This window comes from Oncorhynchus nerka, linkage group LG21 (genome assembly GCF_034236695.1).
Source record: "Oncorhynchus nerka isolate Pitt River linkage group LG21, Oner_Uvic_2.0, whole genome shotgun sequence".
NCBI lineage: Eukaryota > Metazoa > Chordata > Actinopteri > Salmoniformes > Salmonidae > Oncorhynchus > Oncorhynchus nerka.
This window is the reverse complement of record NC_088416.1, coordinates 10,325,547-10,338,273: the sequence shown is the minus strand read 5'-3', so window position 1 is coordinate 10,338,273 and position 12,727 is coordinate 10,325,547. Positions and strand designations below refer to the sequence as shown.

Genomic DNA, 12,727 nt, shown 5'->3' with positions numbered 1-12,727 from the left:
AAGCCTACAAGAGTATCTCCTACAAGTGTGTGTCAGTCAGTGACTGAGTCCTCATTGACACACTGGGACATGAAAGGGGGAAAGGCCTCAACGCCACCGTTACCTTGGATACCAGAGTCTCGAGGATAGTCTCCTTATAAAAAGTACCTTGGATTCAAAAGAACAGGCACTTGTTACGTGATTAATGCGGCCCTCATCTGAGTGGGTGCGGTATTATTGAGTGATAGACGGAGATAACAGAAGAACTGAGTCAGACAGAGCTGTGTTGGTTAGAACCGTTCTCTTTTCAGACCCTTTTTCTCTTTCAGCACATTAGATTGTACCAAATCACATCATATTCTGCACACACATACTGTATGTAGCAATGTTATTGCGGGTGTAGCGAAATGATTGTGTTCCTCGCTCCAACAGCGCAGTAGTATCTAACAATAGACAACAATACACACAAATCTAAAAGTAAAAATGAAGAAATATAGAAATATTGCAGGAGTTTTGCGACTATTCTGCAGTTGTCCATACAGCACGCATCTTTGTCCATTGGTCCTAAATCCAACGGAACTGACACACAGAGACATTAGAATGTGAAGTCAAACATAAAGAGCTCAGGGAGTGACCACTGTCCGAACGACTGGGCTGGTTAACGGGGATCATTTGAGCTTTAAGGACACAAAGTTGTTGTTCTGAAACCATCGGAAGAGGGGCGGGTATGTTAGCCAGTCACCAGGTTAACAGGGGTGGGGGGTGTCAAAGGGAGGGAGGGGAAAAGGGTGCGAGTGTGTGTGAGAGGGGCGAGAGAGAGAAACAGATGGTTGTGGGTGTATACATTCAGACACGAAAAAAACTCCCTTATCTATCCAAAACAAAGGTTAAATAAATAACTGTCTGTTTGCGTACGAGTCTGTGTGTAAGTGTACGCTTGTGTGTGTGTGTGTGTGTGTACATGTATGTGAGTGAGTGTGTATGGTTATGAGTGTATGAATTTGCTAGTATGTGATTCTATCCCTGTGTGTGTGTCTCTTCAGCACAGTGTGACAGGTGTGGAACAGGGAGTGTCATCTGGCGACAGCAATCCCTGACTGGTGTAGAGTCGTGCGCCTCAATGGCAAAGAGAGAGAGAGAGAGAGACTGCGCCTCAATGGCAAAGAGAGAACCAGGCAGAGAGAATACCAATGACATGGCTGCCTGTTGGAAGTCTCTGCCAGTAGAGAACCAGGCAGCCGGTCCAGCCATGGAATACCAATGAAATGGCTGCCTGATGGAAGTCTGCCAGGAGAGAACCAGGCAGCCGGTCCAACCACGGAATACCAATGACATGGCTGCCTGTTGGAAGTCTCTGCCAGGCAGAGAACCAATGACATGGCTGCCTGTGGAAGTCTGCCAGGAGAGAACCAGGCAGCCGGTCCAGCCACGGAATACCAATGACATGGCTGCCTGTTGGAAGTCTCTGCCAGGAGAGAACCAGGCAGCCGGTCCAGCCACGGAATACCAATGACATGGCTGCCTGTTGGAAGTCTCTGCCAGGAGAGAACCAGGCAGCCGGTCCAGCCACGGAATACCAATGACATGGCTGCCTGTTGGAAGTCTCTGCCAGGAGAGAACCAGGCAGCCGGTCCAGCCACGGAATACCAATGACATGGCTGCCTGTTGGAAGTCTCTGCCAGGAGAGAACCAGGCAGCCGGTCCAGCCACGGAATACCAATGACATGGCTGCCTGTTGGAAGTCTCTGCCAGGAGAGAACCAGGCAGCCGGTCCAGCCACGGAATACCAATGACATGGCTGCCTGTTGGAAGTCTCTGCCAGGAGAGAACCAGGCAGCCGGTCCAGCCACGGAATACCAATGACATGGCTGCCTGTTGGAAGTCTCTGCCAGGAGAGAACCAGGCAGCCGGTCCAACCACGGAATACCAATGACATGGCTGCCTGTTGGAAGTCTCTGCCAGGAGAGAACCAGCCCAGCCACAAAGTTCAGCTGCTCTGTTCTCTCCGTCTGGGAGCCCCACTGAGGAGTCAGGGTGTGTGCGTGTGTGCATGCATTTGACTCTGTGTGTGTGTGTGTGTGTGCATGGAAACTGAAATGCACGCTTTCTCACCTGCACATGTCTTTGAAGCCACAAACTACAATAACCTACTATAAACTACTATACATATATTGCCTGGTGTCTTTCGACTAAAAAGCGCCTTCAATAGAGATTGTCCAATCAGCCTGCCTTTCAGTCCAGGACTAAGGCTTTGTCTGTGTCCGGCCTTAGGCGTGGTCCCCATGGCATCGTACAAAGAGCCACAGAGTGTGAAGGTTGTGATTCTAGGAGTGAAGGCTGGCTGGCTGTGGAACTAGGGTGTGGGCTTAGCCACAATAACTCATCTGTGGCAGTTGGCTGCTTGCCCTCTTCTGGGTTTCTGTTGACGTTTGAAATGCACGCCCACTGTGTCTACTGTACACATTCTGTATATTGGATAGCAGGTCTGTTTTATGACAGTGGAGTCAGTGGGAGCAGTAGTGTCGGGGTGGACGGCTGTGGTGCTGTATAGGAACTCTTCTGGTATAGGCTGGGACTGTTTTGGGTTACACACTGCCCCCTGTCTTTGGAGGTGCGATTTAGTAGGTCAGACAGGTAATAAAGGTGCAATATGAGGTTCAGTGACCTAATTTGTGTCCGTAGCCACAACGGTCACAGCCATCACCGCCGTCAACATCGTAATCACCACCAACATCGTAATCACCACCAACAGCGTCATCACCACCAACAGCGTCATCACCACCAACAGCGTCATCACCACCAACAGCGTCATCACCACCAACAGCGTCATCACCACCATCTAGGGAATTCCTCATTTGCCTGCAGTGTTTCTACGAACAAACCCCATGATTTAATCATCACCCCATACACTCCAACCAGGCTCGTTCTGAATCACAGGAACGCAATCAGGATTTTATTTCATTCCTACGCCTGGCTATTACAGCTGATGGCTCACAGACCCTGCCCACTACGGTGCCCTGCTAGGGTCATTATCAACAACAGTGAAGTATTTAGTGGAGATGGAAAACATTAGCATAAGGAAAAAAACTGCTGGCCTCATGGAGGGAAATACTCTGCCAATTTATACTGGCACTAAGTAAATTGAATCCACATAACAGACTACGTGGGAGTGGGAGGGGTAATGGAATGCAGGCAATGGTTGCATCCCAAATGGCACCCTATTCCCTACATAGTGCACTACTTTTGTATGCATCCCAAAATGGCACCCTATTCCCTGGTCAAAAGTAGTGCACTATGTAGGGAATAGGGTGCCATTTTGGGAAGCAGACCCCGTTTCAGCTTCTCTTTGTTGACTAGAAAAGATCCTGAGAGCAAGTGCTGTATAATACACTGCAAAATCTGATTGGTTGTAAATGTGATTGACAGCTCACAAAGGCCCGTCGGCCATGCTGGACAGAATTTCTTCAGCATTCGTGACAGAAAAGGCAGAGGATTATTGAATGCAGATGATGGTTTTCTGTATGCAGGGGGAAGAAAAGCCGTGGATATGGCATTGATAGCCAAGGGTGGTAGACCCAACATTCACCTTTGCGCAGTTCTACAACATCTGACAAAACGTGCCATTGACTAGACAGCGGTAGAGCTAACACTCCCGAACTGCCAACACATGTCAATCTTCCTGCCACTTGTCTAGTATTACCTCAGAGAAACTACCGAACGACGTCTGCCATGTAACATATTCTGATGCCACGTCAATCACGCTGCCTTGAGTCTGACAGTGCACCCGTGGCTTCTATATCATGTTATGAATCAGAGATCGAAAGACTCGGGAGAGACAAAACACAGGAAAGCTGCCATTGTGAATTAAAAAAAAAAATAATGAGGTCGCGAAAAGACAATTAGAACAAGAGGAGAATGAGGCCCAGTTCCATTATAATTTGAGGGACTGAAAGTGAGAAAGAACAGTGGGATGAGGCATAACGACATCCAAAAGAGAGCGATGGATGGAAAGGGGTGCAAAAAAAAAGAGACAAAAGGCAAAATGGAGAGAGTGGGAAAGACAACTAAAAAAGCAGGAGATTGAAACGTGTTTAACCGAAAAGAGGGAAGCAGATCCCGAAAGAGCCTGGGGGTGGAGGGGATGGTTCTAGATGAGGTTTTGCAGAGCCGAGCCGTGAGTCAGAGCAATTACACCTTTCATCCACACACACACACACCATGACTAACAGGTCAAATAAATACACAATGAGTAACGATACTTGGCTATATACACGGGGTACCAGTACAGGGCACAAAACCAAACATGCACACAGACAGACCGATATCGGTCTGGTCTGTATTCATGTTTTTATGGGTTTGTTTGTCTGAGTGTGTGTTTATGAGTATTTGTCAGTCTCTGTGTGCATCACTCTGAGCCAACCAAATCTCCTTCTTCTCTCCTCCAACCTACCATGTCCAGAGTTACAAAACAGCAGCAGAAACACTGTCACCCTGTCTTACATAACCCCGGACTCAATGAACAAAGGCTGAGGCCCGAGACAAAACAACAGAAGACACAGAGAGAGAGAGAGAGAGAGAGAGAGAGAGGACTCTGTGTTTGAGGGAAGAACTGAAGGAGGAGGGCACATACCCCGAGGTTTGTCCTCAACCGGAACAGAACAGAGCTGGTTCTGTCCAGTTAGCTCCCTACGGCACCATCCTGTCATAGCGATTTCACCCGTTTGTCAAAAACACATCACCCCACTCTGTGTTCAGTGTTTTGCCTTTCCTGCGAGCATTTCACCCTCTCTGTTCTCTCCAACTCCCCCGTTTGATACCTTACTCTCTTGCTCTCTTCATCTCCCTCACTCCTCCCTCTGTTTGCTCCCTCTCTTTCGCTCATTCTCTGTTACTCTCTCATTCTCTGTTTCGCTCTCTCGCCCTCAGCCTCTCGGTCTCTCCTTCTCCAGGCATCATGGAGAAGACAAGTGGAGCCACCCTTCTTCCTGTGCCAGAGTCGCAGTCATCACCTGTCCTCCGTGGAGACATTCTGGTGATGAGTGACGTCACGGACGCTATTGGGGGTCTCCCTGATGCAGGAAGGAGAGGTGTCATAGGCCAGCTGTCCTCCTGACCCTTACCAATGAAGGTATGATTATAGAACCTCGAAGAGGCAGGGTGGAGTTTGTGTCACAGGATGAGAGTGAGAGTGTGGGTTTGTGCGTGCGTATGTGTGTGTGAGAGAGAATAAAGATATGATGAATATCGTGAAGAGGCAGGGTAGAGTGCATGTTCTGTAGGTGCCTTAGTGATGGCTCTGGGTTTGTTTTCTTTGTCGGTTTAAAAAAAGGTAAACCACTAAGTTCCTCAGCTCAATACACAGAGCACTTAGAGCTGGTGAGATACAGTGGGGCAAAAAAGTATTTAGTCAGCCACCAATTGTGAAAGAAAGTTCTCCCACTTAAAAAGATGAGGCCTGTAATTTTCATCATAGGTACACTTCAACTATAACAAAATGAGAAAAAAAATCCAGAAAATCATATTGTAGGATTTTTTTATGAATTGATTTGCAAATTATGGTGGAAAGTAAGTATTTGGTCACCTACAAACAAGCAAGATTTCTGGCGTCCACAGACCTGTAACTTCTTCTTTAAGAGGCTCCTCTGTCCTCCACTCGTTGCCTGTATTAATGGCACCTGTTTGAACTGGCTATCAGTATAAAAGACACCTGTCCACAACCTCAAACAGTCACACTCCAAACTCCACTACGGCCAAGACCAAAGAGCTGTCAAAGGACACCAGAAACAAAATTGTAGACCTGCACCAGGCTGGGAAGTCTAAATCTGCAATAGGTAAGCAGCTTGGTTTGAAGAAATCAACTGTGGGAGCAATTATTAGGAAATGGAAGACATACAAGACCACTGATAATCTCCCTCGATCTGGGGCTCCACGCAAGATCTCACCCCGTGGGGTCAAAATGATCACAAGAACGGTGAGCAAAAATACCAGAACCACACGGGGCGACCTAGTGAATGACCTGCAGAGAGCTTGGACCAAAGTAACAAAGCCTACCATCAGTAACACACTACGCCGCCAGGGACTCAAATCCTGCAGTGCCAGACGTGTCCCCCAGCTTAAGAAGCATTTCAAGGTCCTGGAGTGGCCTAGCCAGTCTCCAGATCTCAACCCCATAGAAAATCTTTGGAGGGAGTTGAAAGTCTGTGTTGCCCAGCAACAGCCCCAAAATATCACTGCTCTAGAGGAGATCTGCATGGAGGAATGGGCCAAAATACCAGCAACAGTGTGTGAAAACCTTGTGAAGACTTACAGAAAACGTTTGACCTCTGTCATTGCCAACAAAGGGTAACAAAGGGTATATAACAAAGTATTGAGATAAACTTTTGTTATTGACCAAATACTTATTTTCCACCATAATTTGCAAATAAATTCATTAAAAATCCTACAATGTGATTTCCTGGATTTTTTTCTCACTTTGTCTGTCATAGTTGAAGTTTACCTATGATGAAAATTACAGGCCTCTCATCTTTTTAAGTGGGAGAACTTGCACAATTGGTGGCTGACTAAATAGTTTTTTTGCCCCACTGTATGACAAGGAGGAGGAGGAGGAAGAGAGGACCACGCTATCTAAAGGGGAGAATGCTCACTTCCACTTTAATTGGAGTTTCACTTAGTCTCCCATTGACATCAATGCATGACTAAGTGAGAAGTTAGAACTCGCCCGTGAATATTAATCTCAGCGCTAGGAATCTCGTGGAGGTGACACAAGCCCATACGTAAACGTTACCCTCATCGGATCTTATTACAGCTGCGTTTGGGCTTCGAAGACAAGGTACAGAATTTCTTCATAGAAGCCAGCTTCACAGCATGGCAATTCAGGGTTGTAGAACTGTTGTCTTCAAATCCTCGGAGGTCCGATCAACCAGATTGAACCAAATTGTACAGCTCCACGATGTGGGTAGGCAGGAGCTGAGTATAGGCTAGTTTAGTCTGTTCTAAGTGTATGATATACACACGGATAGAGACAGACGACACGCAGACAGACAAGCGACACGCAGACAGACAAGACATACGGACCGACACGCACATGCATGACTTGTCATTATGTTGCCTTTCCTAATGGTTATTCTCTCATATCCCACAAACATGTCACTCCAAGCAGGCCACATACGTCATATAGTCCCCGCATACCATCAAACATTTCTCTCAGTAAATAGCCACAAAACTCAAATCCATTTCATCAGAATGGTCTTACGCTGAACAAAAATATAAACGCAACATGCAACAATTTCATCGATTTTACTAAGTTACAGTTCATTTAAGGAAATCAATCAATTGAAATAAACTCATTAGGCCCTAATCTATGTATTTCACGTGACTGGGAATACAGATATGCATCTGTTGGTCACAGTTACCTTCAAAATAAAGGTAGGGTTGTGGATCAGAAAACCAGTCAGTATCTGGTGTGACCACCATTTACCTCATGCAGTGCGACACATCTCCTTCGCATAGAAGGACTTGAAGGCTACACAAACTGGCGATTGGCAATGATAGTCAGACACAGAACGTCAGTTCTGACAGGCTCATTTAGAAAAGGTGAAGCAACAATAGAGCTGTGGTGTAATGTGATGGACATCATGCTAGCTCAGGGAATGCTAAGGGAATCCAGTCGTATGTTAGGCGTTGTGCTGACAAACAGCCAAGCCGGTGCTTTACAGGGAACCAATAAGCAGGGCAATTCAAAAACGCTGGTGAAGCTGTCTTTGTCTGCCTGGGAAAATGCATTACATTCCTATCATAGGAATGAGGCAGGTAACTTGTAGACCAGATACAAATTAGTATGAGGTACATAATGCAGCTAAGTAAATGTGTGGTAGAAATGTAATAATTTGCGAACATTACCTTTTAACGTTAGAAATGTAATAATTTGCCATCACACATTTACTTACATAACTCGTTTAAATTATTTGTTTTGGAGCATTTTTATAATAATCATAACACTGCCAAAGAATGATAACATTAGCTGTTATGAAATGACTCCCCGGGTGTTACTAACACCTAGCCAACATAAACCTCTTCAAATCAAGAAACCACTTTCACCAGCGAGGTCCAGCTTCATCACAGCATTCCTGGCTCCATCATAGCCCACTAGAACACATTTCAGTATAAGGAGAGAGCTCCATATCCTCTTTGGCTTGCCAGTGCATTTAGCATTCTGTCCACTTTAGACGGGCCCCAATCGGCATTCCCATCTGCCTGTCTGTTAAAGGGAAGAGGAGTTAGCGATTTAGCTACGGGAATATTTGTGTGTGTGCTTGTGTTTGAGTGTGTGTGAGCCTCATAGCCACAGCACAGCCGAGCCCAGTGGAAGGGGGAACGTCTACCAGTAGGCATATAAGCAGGCCGCTGCTCTGTACTGAAGCTAAATAGAGTTAAACATAAGCAGAATGTTCCAAGGAGAAGCCAGCCAAAAGCCCCTTTGAAGCAGAACGGACTGAAAGTGACACTTAAATTAAGGAAGTGACTCTTAGTTGAAGGCTGCTTGGGAAGGCTACTGCCAGCCAAGGGATAAGGGGATACATTGAGACCACAAGTAGCCAATTGGAATAGACGCGGGTCTGTATTTGTTAGCAACATGGCTTGGCCCTCTTTGCTCTCTTCTTTTTCCGACAGTGTCATCTGATGGGTGGCCCACACAGAGTACTAGATGTTCCAGGGCTGCACTGCCCAGTGGTGTCTCCTGAACGTTTTGGAGGCCCGGCGCCAGTACTTTGGGAAACGCATCCTTCCTCCATTGGTCCCTTTGCCATCACTGATTTGACTGTGTTGGCGTTATGCTCTACAGTGGGAACCCTTACTCTCACCTATCCAAAATAGATTAGATTCATGATTGCATGAAGGGGTGGAGGAGGAAAGAACAATGCATTTGAACATTGGAACAGGGCTTTACAGTACAGTACATGGGTCCTCCTATCTCCACTTCCTAGTGCTGTTCTCTCTCTGGAACTGTATTGGATTATGAAAGTCAGGTCGACTTCCCTTCCTTTTCCCGATTCCTTCCTCCTCCCCTACATTTGAGTCACACTTAATTTCACACTAGCAATTACGCCGATGGAGGGAAGCCACCCTCGAATTATACACACACACACACACACACACGCGTCTGGTCTGAGCGCTTGGCAGCCAGCCGGGCGTGTGATTGGGCCATGAAAAGTGACCTCACATATCGGAGGGAAACGAGTTGATCTGCACTAAGCTGAACTGCAATTTTCATATGTAACGAAACATTTGGGGAAACATAATAGGGTTTATATGGTTCTAGAGTGAACTCTCAATAATGGAAAGGTGCTATATGACAAGTACATGACTGGGCATTTATCAGCTCAATGGAAAAGCAAACTTAATGTTAACAGGGTGCAATTTACACTTTGGAGTTAACTAAGCCAAAGACCACTGCCCTATTTGATTGAATATTTCCAGGGTTGCTTCCATCTCGTGGGCGATAATGTGATAAGTGTGTGTTGAGGGAATGTGATTTGATTTAGGGACCCAAGCTTAACCAGTTAATGGACTGACTGTGTGTACCTGTTTCCAATTTCCTACAGCTCTATGTGTGGTGTGGATCCATATTATTTGGGGAGGGAATTCCACATGTATTGTGTGTAATTACACAAGCAGGCAATTCAATTGTAGTCATTGTACTGAATCTGAATGTGTACCAACACTGAAGTGTAGGACTCCACTACTAAATACATGTATGTGATTATTATGTAACTACTGCTGCATTAGCTAGAATTAGCATAAAGAGGGAACTGTTTCCTACAACATCACATGCCATATCAAAGAAACTCTAAAAAATACAGTTTTTAGCCACTGCACAATGTTATTCAGTAGTATCAATATGTTGGCCTTGAAGTAAAATGCGGTACCACTTTATGCAGTAGCACTAAGCATATTGCCTGATTGGACCACCTTTGGTGCTGTCCATTCTATGCCTGACTGAAATCATCCGATACAGAACCAACAGTTAAACACACACACACACACACACACAAAGACATGAGAAACGAGTCGTGACTTCCTAAATACATGTAAAAGAGAGACCCCTGTTTCTGACTAAGCCCACACAGCCATGGAGGAGGGTGAAAGGATAGCAGCCCCAACTGTCAAAGTGAGAGAGGAGGCTATTCTGGATAGGGCAGGTACTTTTGTGCAGTTCCTGTCCCTAGAAGTGAGGACGGAGATAATAGCATAATATTCAGTGCGGTGTAATTTGACTAAAAATGAAGCCTGTTTCTTGTGAGGTTTTCTGTCCTCAGATAAAGAGAGCTACGAAAGCATGTGTGCATACGAAGAGATCCCAATGAAGAGCAGTGGTTCTCAGTCCTGGTCCTGGGGACTCAGAGGTGCACATTTTTGTTTTTGCCTCCGCACCGCACAGCTGATTCAAATGATCAACTCATCAAGCTTCAAGTGGTATTTATGTATTCATTTGTGATGCTATCCTTGATATGCTGCTGTTATTGTCACATGCACATATGTGTGTCCATGCATCTATCAATCCAATGTTATCATGATTTGTTATCAGGGATATTACACTTTAGTAATCCACAATGACCTGGTGATGTAAAAGTCTAATAATTACATTATCTCCCATATTCCTACAGATACCTTGTAACTGGAGATTCCTTCAAAATGATTGCCTACAGTTAACGTGTAGGGCGCTGCAAGGTTGGGTGACCAGGGTCATCTGGGACTGCCTCCTGGAGGAATTCAGGTGTGTGAAGGCTACCTGTGTCCTGCGTAACTTTCATGAGGATGGACACGAGGACCAGGAGGGGATCTGCAGCTCGCCGCCGTGTCCCAGAGGAGAAGTCTGCTGCTCTGCAAGATGTTTCAAGGATGGGGTCCAACAACGCAGCAAGAGAGGCAATCAGTGTGCAGGAGATCTTCAACTCCTACTTCTTCGAAGAGTATTCGAACAAGTCTTTGATATTATTTACTAGTCTGCAGCTAGGAATTCGGTATCATTGAACGCGAAGAACGACAACCGCCGAAACACCCATTCTACAACAACATGAATGAATGTCACTCTGAACTATCCACTATAACCACGACAGAGAGCGAGAGAGACAAACAATTCTACAAAATAAACAAACTTTTCAACAGCAACCAAGACAACACACTGAGCATAAATACAGTGGGGAGAACAAGTATTTGATACACTGCGGATTTCCTACTTACAAAGCATGTAGAGGTCTGTCATTTCTATCATAGGTACACTTCAACTGTGAGACGGAATCCAAAACAAAAATCCAGAAAATCACATTGTATGATTTTTAAGTAATTAATTTGCATTTTATTGCATGACATGATTATTTGATACATCAGAAAAGCAGAACTTAATATTTGGTACAGAAACCTTTGTTTGCAATTACAAATATCATACGTTTCCTGTAGTTCTTGATCAGGTTTGCACACACTGCAGCAGGGATTTTGGCCCACTCCTCCATACAGACCTTCTCCAGATCCTTCAGGTTTCGGGGCTGCCGCTGGGCAATACGGACTTTCAGCTCCCTCCAAAGATTTTCTATTGGGTTCAGGTCTGGAGACTAGCTAGGCCACTCCAGGACCTTGAGATGCTTCTTATGGAGCCACTCCTTATTTGCCCTGGCTGTGTGTTTCGGGTCGTTGTCATGCTGGAAGCCCCAGCCACGACCCCTCTTCAATGCTCTTACTGAGGGAAGGAGGTTGTTGGCCAAGATCTCGCGATACATGGCCCCATCCCTCCTCCCCTCAATACGGTGCAGTCGTCCTGTCCTCTTTGCAGAAAAGTATACCGAAAGAATGATGTTTCCACCTCCATGCTTCACGTTTGGGATGGTGTTCTTGGGGTTGTACTCATCCTTCTTCTTCCTCCAAACACGGCGAGTGGAGTTTAGACCAAAAAGCTAAATTTTTGTCTCATCAGACCACATGACCTTCTCCCATTCCTCCTCTGGATCATCCAGATGGTTATTGGCAAACTTCAGATGGGCCTGGACATGCGCTGGCTTGAGCAGGAGGACCTTGTGTGCGCTGCAGGATTTTAATCCATGACGGCGTAGTGTATTACTAATGGTTTTCTTTGAGACTGTGGTCCCAGCTCTCTTCAGGTCATTGACCAGGTCCTGCCGTGCAGTTCTGGGCTGATCCCTCACCTTCCTCATGATCATTGATGCACCACGAAGGGTGAGATCTTGCATTGAGCCCTAGACCGAGGGCGATCTTGAACGTCTTCCATTTTCTAATAATTGCACCAACAGTTGTTGCCTTCTCACCTAACTGCTTGCCTGTTGTCCTGTAGCCCATCCCAGCCTTGTGCAGGTCTACAATTGATCCCTGATGTCCTTACACAGCTCTCTGGTCTTGGCCATTGTGGAGAGGTTGGAGTCTGTTTGATTGAGGTTGTGGACAGGTGTCTTTTATACAGGTAAATTAGTTCAAACAGGTGCAGTTAATACAGGTAATGAGTGGAGAACAGGAGGGCTTCTAACAGGTCTGTGAGCCAGAATTCTTACTGTTTGGTAGGTGATCAAATACTTATGTCATGCAATAAAATGCAAATGAATTACTTAAAAATCATACAATGTGATTTTCTGGATTTTGTTTTAGATTCCATCTCTCACAGTTGAAGTGTACCTATGATAAAAATTACAGACCTCTACATGCTTTGTAAGTAGGAAAACCTGCAAAATCGGCAGTGTATCAA

At 45.7% G+C, this 12,727-nt stretch overlaps 1 protein-coding gene across 4 annotated transcripts in view; it reads right to left on the bottom strand.

Moving 5' to 3' along the window:
- The window catches only part of LOC115103872 (protein kinase C alpha type-like), a 226,402-nt gene that overhangs the window by 69,314 nt on the left and 144,361 nt on the right, over positions 1 to 12,727 (bottom strand). The gene's annotated exons all lie outside the window — the stretch shown is intronic.